A 9,144-nucleotide genomic window follows, 5' to 3' on the forward strand; every position below is an offset into this window, starting at 1 on the left:
AGCAGAACCCCAGAATCCACTTTCACTGTTTGCTCCCTCTCCTAGGGAGTTGCCCTAACGACACTCTGTCATCATAAAGATAATGAATGTGCGTAAGACTCTCAATGAATCACTTCCACAGAAATGACCTTCTGCCATCCTGTGTGATTATAACCTTCGCTTTTCCAATTAGAAAACAGTCTTCTCAGTGACTTGCTGAGATCTCTTGGCAGATAGTTGAAGGACACCAGTGATCACCGTGTTTTTGGAGGCTGGAGGATTAAGAGGGGAGACGATGCTGGGGGTTGGGGGAGAGGGCAGCTGTGTCTGCAGGTTCCTGCACATGGGGATCGGGGATCCAGGGCCGACAACCTGCTGCTCTGCCAGGGTCCCCAGCCCAATCCTAAGTAAGTTCAAACTCTACAACCTCCCCCGGGGTCTGTGGGCTCCTGCTGGGGCACACCCACTGCTGGAAACAGGCTGTTGACACAAGAATGTTGGCGAGAGCCAGGACCTTGCTTGGCCAGTGTACCAGAGGGCACAGCATGTTTTCATGAGATAGCTTGGGGAACCCTTTGGGTCAGGAGATGCAGGATGGCCAACATCATCTTGGCATCTATCTCTCCTGATGTCCATGCTTTATAGCTCTAGAGTGCTCAGAGGCTGTAGGAGTTGTCCTCAAGCCTCATGATGGATATTACCCAGGGATCAGCCAGTTCTGCTCCTACTGGGATGTAAAGAAACTTGGGCCCCAGGCCAAGGAAGGGTTTTGCCTGAAGTCATGCAGAAGGTGAAGGGCAAAGCTGGGGGGTGGGCCCAGCCCTCCCAACTCTCATCCCGGATCCAATACTTCCCCACCCCACACCTCCAACATCCAGCCCCAGACCAAATGGCAAAGAAGAGTGGCAATGATTTTAGGAGAGACAGACAGATGAGAAGCTTCTCCTTTGGGACCCAGAGTCCCTGCCCAGGATGCTTGCCTTCTTCATCATTATCTGTAACATAGATACAGTCATTCTGAGTCACAGATTCCACAGAACTAGGTGCCTCCCATCTAGGGGTTGAGGGAGCTGTGTGCATGCATGGGTAAAAGAGAAGGAGGTGAAAGATGATAAATTCCAGCCATGGAGCCGCGTTTTCCCTGTTTACCCTCCATGCACCCTTGAAGCCGGGCCGTAATCAGCAAACACACAAGGATTCACCTTGCTCTCTCTCCTCTGTTGGGAACAAAATCAAGCAGAGCTCAGAGCTGCCAGTAGCTCATGGCCCCAAGATTGTTTTTTCGCCTTTCAACCATAGAGTGAGACCTTTACAGATTTGAAATCAGAGGTGACCCCCAAATCTTGAAAAGTGTGGATATCACAGCTTAGGGCAGGCCAGACCCCAGAGCACCAGCTCGACCTAGGGGCCGATCCCACATAAGCCAGCCTGAGAAGGTTCTATGGGTGCTGCATTCCTGCCTCTGTGGCAGAGCTTCTTAACCTGCATCCTTGGTGACACTTTCAGGGGTTAATGTGCGTTTGAGTGTGTGTGTGCGTATTTTTGAGGAAAGCCTTTCACGTCCTGAACCCTGAAGGGGGCTAAGCGTCACTTTTCTGAAAGCAGCTTGTCCCCCAAAGACCATCACAAACAGGGAAGTACCAACTACATTCTGGTAGCTGAGGGTGGTGGTGTTTGTGGTTTTGTGAGAACATGCCAAGGGCCACTTTTACTGGTGATACCCATAACAAGTTTCTCTGTGTCTTCAGCTCAGTCACTCATTCATGTCCAGTTCTTTGTGATCCCATGGACTGCAGCACTCCAGGCTTCCGTGTCCATTACCAACCCCTGGAGCTTGCTCAAACTCATGACCATTGAGTCAGTGATGCCATCCAACCATCTCATCCTCTTCCATCCCCTTCTCCTGCTGCCCTCAATCTTTCCCAGCATCAAGGGCTTTTCCAATGTGTCAGTTCTTCACATCAGGTGGCCAAAGTATTGGAGTTTTAGCTTCAGCATCAGTCTTTCCAATGAATATTCAGGACTGCTTTCCTTTAGGATGGACTGGTTGGATCTCCTTGCAGTCCAAGGGCCTCTCAAGAGTCTTCTCCAACACCACAGTTCAAAAGCATCAATTCCTTGGTGCTCAGCTTTCTTTATAGTCCAACTCTCATATCTGTACATGACTACTGGAAAAACCATAGCTTTGACTATATGGACCTTTGTCAGCAGTCATTATGTCTTACAGTATCCCTGCATGGGGTCATGCAGGAATTGCTATTGATCCCTGTTTTGCAGGTGAAAGTCCTGACATTCAAAGATTTTGTGACCTGTCCAAGACTGCTCAGCTGGTAGACTTGCTGGTGGATGTCAAGGACAGCCCTGGGGGATAACAATGAAGGACATATTTTCATGGCTGCCATTGTGCTTTCAATGGAGCTGGGCACTTTTTAAATGTCTCTTTTAATCCTCAGCCCTTGCTGTTGGAGTGCAGAATTGTCATCCCATTTTACAGATGGAAACACTGATTTAGGAAAGTACTCCCGGGTGCTTCCCAGGTGGCATTAGTGGTAAAGAATCCACCCACCAAGGCAGGAGATGCCAGAGTCACAGGTTTGATCCCTGGGTTTAGGAAGATTTCCTGGATGAGGAAATGGCAACCCACTCCAGTATTCTTGCCTGGAAAAATTCCATGGACAGAAGAGTCTGGAGGGCTACAGACCATGGGGCTGAAAACAGTGGGTTACACCCAAGCAAATGAGCACACATACAAAGTACTCCAGAACTGTCAATGACCAAGGCAGGATTTGACCCTCTGTCACTGATGCCCAAGGCCTTCCTGCAGCTTGGAGAGAATGGAGGAGTGAGGTTGGGGTATTGGATTTGGGGGAGAAGAGGCAGAAGGTATTATGGGAAATGGGGGTCAGGGGACTGAGTTGATACACCTACCAGCAGATGCAGGGAGCAGAGGGGTACATGCCTCACAGCCTGTGGGGGTAGAGCCTCCAGTTGGCTCCTGATTCAACACTTACCTAAGGAGCATTCAGCACTGGGAGGAACGTGGCAGGAAGAGGTGCTCCAAGGCGAGGTGTGTTGGGAAGCCTTGAGGGAATCCACCTGAGAACGCAAATCCACCTGAGGTCACTCTTTGCTTGGGCTGAATTTATTTCACTGCATTTGGAATGAAGGTTGGAGGCAAACCGCCCCTTCAGCTGTTCCCCCGCCCCAGGCAATGGGACGTAAGCATGACTGCAGGGCAGGGTCAGCATGCCCTCCCGGACATGGAGAAGGAAACAGGAAACACGCAACAGGAAGTGATCGTCCTCCACTTCCTTCATCCAGGCACGGGGATGTCCATGCTGAGGCCGGGACCTGTGAAACCCACACAATCTCAGTGGGATTCTCTGACTTCCCAACTAAGGAGAAACAAAACTCTTCAGAGACTGAAACAAGTTGAAAGACACTTTTCCCAGACACTTTAAAATAATTTTAAGGAACCATCAACAGTTATGAGCACTGTGCTTCTTGTCATTCACTGTCATGTTATCTCAAGGGTTAAACTCGGGGTGCCCCCCCAGCCACCTACCCTCACTCTTGTCCAGCCACTCAGTTGGGTCCAACCCCATGCACCCCATGCATGCCAGGCTTCCCGGTCCTTCACCATCTCCCAGAGCTAGCTCAAACTCATGTCCATTGAGTCAGTGATGCTATCCAACCATCTCATCCTCTGTTGTCCCCTTCTCCTCCTTCCCTCAATCTTTCCCAGCATCAGGGTCTTTTCCAACGGGTAGGCTCTTCGTGTCAGGTGGCCAAAGGAGTGGAGCTTCAGCTTCAGCATCAGTCCTTCCAATGAATATTCAGGACTAATTTCCTTTAGGATTGACTGTTTTGATCTCCTTGCAGCCCAAGGGACTCTCAAGAGTCTTCTCCAGCACCACAATTCAAAAGCCTCAGTTCTTCAATGCTCAACTTTCTTTATCATCCAACTCTCACATCCATACACTGCTACTCTACTGGGATGGAAAAGAGCCAAGAGGGGACCCCTTCATCAGAGCCCTATTCTGCATCCCACACGGCTTCCTTTCCATTATGGACATTCTTATCACATCTTTAAATAAATTCCTGGAGAGCTGGCTTGGTACTCAGAAAGCAGCTGACCAATGGGAAAAGCAGTTGGTAGCAACAAAGCCGTGATGGGACTGGCTGAACCTCAACACTCAGCCTGTGTGCAGCACACTCAAGCTAGAAAAGGGAGATATCTGTACTAAAAATACCCAATCATTTTGGAACAAATATGGGCTCAGATGACCAGTGGCCCAGGGAAGCGGAGACCTTCCATGGGAATTCTTTCCAGGTAGGACAGGTAGGGGTCTGCAGGCTTGGGCAAGACGCTGCCTTCATGGATCTCACTAGAGATGACAAGCAGCAAGGAGGTGCTGAATACATTTCTTTCCTTTAAGGAAGACCAAAACAGAATAATTGTTCTTTAAATCCTATTTCTTTTTTTTTAATTGAAGTATAGTTTATTTACAATATGATGTTAGTTTTAGATGTATGACATAGTGATTCAGTATTTTTATTAGACTTCCAAGGTGGCACTAGTGGTAAAAAAAATCTGCCTGCCAATGCAGGGGACACAAGAGATGTGGGTGATTACCAAAAAATGGCTGAATTCCCCTGTCCTGTTGCTTATTTCTTTCATACATAGTGGTCTGTGTCTCTTAATCCTATACCACTATCTTGCCACTCCCCTCTTCCCTCTCCCCATTGGTAAACACTAGTTTGTTCTCTATATCTCTGAATCTGCTCATGTTTTGCCATAAACATTTCTTTGTTCTACTTTTTAGATTCCACATGAAAGTGTTAACATAGAGTATTTGTCTTTCTCTATCTGACTTATTTCACTAAGCGTAATACTAGGTCCATCCACATTTTTGCAAATGGCAGAATTTCATTCTTTTTCTGACTGAGTAATATTCCATTGTGTATATTTCTCACATCTTTTGTTTAATCCATTCATCTGCTGATGGATACTTAGGTTGCTTCCATATCCTGGTTATTGTAAATAGTGCTTCTATGAACTTTGGGGTACAGGTACTTTTTGGAATTACTGTTTTCATTTTCTTTGGATATATAGCCCACAGTGGAATTGTTAGATTGAATGGTAGTTCTATTTTTAGCTTTTTAAGAAATAAACCCTATTTCCTATACATGTGAATAGATATGCAAATGAAAATTTGAGAATGAGAACATATAGAAGTTTGGTGACACGTGGTGGTAGGGGCCCTAGGGCTCTCCTGTGTTGCCAGGGTGAGTGTAGATCAATATAACCCTACAGAGGGCAGCTTGGTGATAGTGAACAGAAGTGTAAATTCACATACCCTTTTACCCAGCTTCATGTCTTCTGAGAATTTGTGCCACAGAGACACTTCAGAGATGACATGTGTCCAAGATGAATCACTGCTGCTTCATGGGTGATGGCAAACAACCAGAAACAAATCCAAAAGTCCATCAAGAAAGACTTAGCTAAATAAAGCGTGGGACCTCAGAACAACAAACTATGCAACTACAAAAAGGAACAAGGAAGCTCTCTGTGAACTGATAGGGGCAAAGTTCCAGGACATTTCATTAAGTGACTAAAAAACAAGTTAGAGAATGTTGTGTATAGAGCAATATCTTTTGTATGATAAAGGGTAGGGATAAAATACTGGCTTGTCTAGGGATATGCATTTTCTAGAAGGATACATAAAAATCTACAAAAAGGGACAGGGAGACAAGAGCTCCTGGGGGCCAAGACACAGAGAAGGAAAGTATTTCAGACTTTTATAAAAATTTTTTTTTATCAACAATTTCCCTGGTGGCTCGGTGGTAAAGAACCCACCTGCAATGCAGGAGACTTGAGTTTGACCTCCAGGTCAGCAAGATCCATTGGAGGAGGGCACGGCAACCCACTCCAGTATTCTTGCCTGGAAAATCCCACGGACAGAGGAATCTGGCAGGCTACCGTCCATGGGGTCGAAAACAGTTGGACATGACTGAGTGACTAAGCACCACACATCTGTCCTATATGAAAATATCCAAAATAGACAAAGACATGGAAATAGAAAGCAGGTTAGCAGTTTCCAGGGGCTGGGGGAGGGAAAAATGGATATGACTATTTACTGAGTACCAGGTCTCCTTTTGGGGTGGTGAAGCTGTTCCAGAATAGAGGTGATCATTACACAACGTTGTGAATATTTCAATACTTATTGTTATAGTAAATTTTGTGTGATGTCTATTTCATCACAATAAAAAAAAAAACCTATCTATCATTATAGCTACCTTTCCAGTTTCCAGTTTCACAGGCCTTCATTTGGTGATCTTTCCTTTGTGTAAAATGGAAGGCTTATTTTATTATTTTTCCCCAAACTTTTAACTTTTTATTTTGTATTGGAGTATAGCCTATAAACAATGTTGTGGTAGTTTCAGATGAACAGCGTATGTATATATATGTATGTATACGACTCAGTGATACATATATATGTATGGGGGATCATTTTTAATTCAAGAAATATTTCCAAAGTCCCACTCATTCTTGAAAGCTAGAGTGCAAATGTTTGTTTCTGTTCCGGGCAGAGAGGTTTTTTTCATGAGTTCTTGAGAGACACAAGCTCATAAGAACCCTTGTTTCACTAATTCATCAAGAGCACCCAGTTAGTGAAGCACAGCAGTGGGTGAGAGGGAGGTCCAGGGGATGGGGTGTAGGGGGTGGGGAAGGTTAATTAGCAGGTTCCTAAGGGCAAAGGAATGAAGGATGGATATAAAGGTCTACGTGCCACCCGGGGCCCTAAATCACCAGCTACAGGGGCTGCTGGGTGAAGCAAAGGAAAATGTGACTTACCCAGAGTGGAACAGTGCCTGGGCAACCAAACACACGGCCCACAGACAAGACATCTTTATTTTTAGAGATGCCGCCATCCACGCCATCCATCTGTCAGAGCGCTGAGCGAGTCCAAGTCTGTGTCAGCATCGCTGACTCTCCAAAAAGCTCCGTGTGCAACCCGTGGTTGATTGAAACTCCATCTCAGGTCACCTGGACAGACAGATGATGATGTAGATAGTGGACTGACAAGTTAGGGATGGAATCAGCCCATTTGACTTGGGATAGGGGAGTTGGATCAGGGGATCCTGAATGCATCCACGTCCATGACCAACCCCGGGAAACCTACTTTCTGGATGTGGTTGGCAAGCGAAAAGGGAGGTGGGGAGGCAGTTTATAGAGCAGAGTTTTTTCCACGTATTTTCTCATTTTTTTCCCTTGCAACAAATCTGTGAGGAAGGGATTCTTTATTGAAGTGTTATTGAATGGAAGATCCATACTCTAAGAGTTTGAAAGGTGGCTTCCCCTGGGGCTTCCCTGATGGCGTGGTGGTTAAGACTCCAACTATCTTTTTATTTTTTTGTCTGGCTATTGATTGTGAAATCTGACAAACATCTTTCACCACTGTGATTAAGTAACTGTTACTTAATACCACTGCATCATGATTGGTCAACAGAAAAATAATAGAATTCTATATTCACCAAAACTAAAAAAAAAAAAGACTTCATCTTCCAATACAAGGGCTGTAGGTTTGATATCTGATTGGTGTGGCCAATAAATAAATAAAGTGTCTTCCCCAAGGTCCTCCACCTGTCAGAACTCGATTACCAGATCTCAGCTTGATTTAAATCCTCACCACGTTCCCAGATGGGAGACCTTCTCTCAGCAGGATTTGAGTGTCAAGGGGCAGGGGTGTGTGTGATAGAAACTTCACACATTGCCGCAGGATGTTGACGATTTTGTATACTGTCTCTGTGACTTAGTTTGCTCACTTGTAAGCTAGAGACAATAAAAATGCTTGCTGCATAAGATAACTGTCAGTATGAGGCCAAATAATGAATTTAAAGCAGCAATACAATGCTTCTGTGTGTGTGTGTGTGTGTGTGCACGTGTGTCCGTGCATGCATGTGCGCTAAGCTGTGTCTGACTCTTTGCAACCCCATGGAGCCTGTACTAAATTAATGCTAGCCAGTGTTATTTTCCAAGATATCAGTGGTTGTAACTGCAGCAAATAAATTTGGTTGATAACAAAATTTTTCTGATTAATAAAAGTTATAGTTATATGATAACTAGATTTATCATATAGACCACAAATGTATGATTATGCTTCAAAAATTAAAGCACAGGCTATTCCCTGGTGGTCCAGTGGTCAGGACTCTGTGCTTCCACTGCAGGGGACGTGGGTTCAATCCCTGGTCAGGGAACTAAGATCCTACATGGCACGCAGCATGGCCAAAAAAAATGAAAGCACAATAATACATCCTGAAGCAACCAGATGTTTTCTCAGTCATTTCTCAGATGTTTCTTCAGCAGGTCTTTGGGAATCTAGTGGCCTTGTTATGAATGCCAATTTTATTTTCACGCAGATGTGCAGGTATATCGAGTGATCCAGGGAAGAGAAATGGATCACAGAGAACTTCCAGTTACAATTTGAAAATGCAAACGATTGAAGAAGCCAGTCTCATGTCAGTGCCGCTTCATGCTCGGAAGAAAAGACGGGCCTTGATGAGGCATGAACTCATGACTCAACCTTTTGTGTCCACTTGCTGTTTGCTGGACTCTCTTCCAAGTTCAGAATCAGCCCAAGGCTCTTTAAAAACAAAAACGCAGCTCAGCCCAGGGAGACTGCTCAAGGGATATGTGAGGCTACAGTTGTTTCCCAACACCTGAGTGATGCCAAATTGCTTGAGGCTTGTACTGTGGTGGAGTTGGAAAATATTTCTTCTTGTCCTCCTGGACAGAAAATTTCAGAGTCCGTCCCTGAGCCATGGACCTAAGGCCAACCATCCACTGCCCTCTGTCGTCAAGGCCAGAACCTGTAAGGTCCTCAAAGGAGTGGAGAAGTTCAGTCTAGAAATTTCCCAGCACAAGCTGTCTCCCCTAATCTGGCCAGCCTCCAGTTATGGTTGCTGTTTCTAGAACTCACCAGGCCTAATTCTGGTCTTCCCTGGTGGCTCAAATAGTAAAGAGTCTGCCTGCAACGCAGGAGACTCAAGTTTGATCTCTGAGTCAGGAAGATCCCCTGGAGAAGGGAATGGCCACCCATTCCAGTATTGTTACCTGGCAAATTCCACGGACAGAGAAGCCTGGCAGGCTACAGTCCATGG

At 45.6% G+C, this 9,144-nt stretch overlaps 1 non-coding gene across 1 annotated transcript; it reads left to right on the forward strand.

Moving 5' to 3' along the window:
- The first annotated feature begins 8,168 nt into the window (after positions 1 to 8,168).
- On the forward strand, positions 8,169 to 8,241 carry TRNAG-UCC (transfer RNA glycine (anticodon UCC)). The gene has a single exon. It is a non-coding gene; the product is annotated as a tRNA-Gly (tRNA).
- Positions 8,242 to 9,144: the final 903 nt, after the last annotated feature.

The sequence above is a fragment of the Dama dama genome, chromosome 19, assembly GCF_033118175.1.
Source record: "Dama dama isolate Ldn47 chromosome 19, ASM3311817v1, whole genome shotgun sequence".
In the NCBI taxonomy this organism is placed as follows: Eukaryota; Metazoa; Chordata; class Mammalia; order Artiodactyla; family Cervidae; genus Dama; species Dama dama.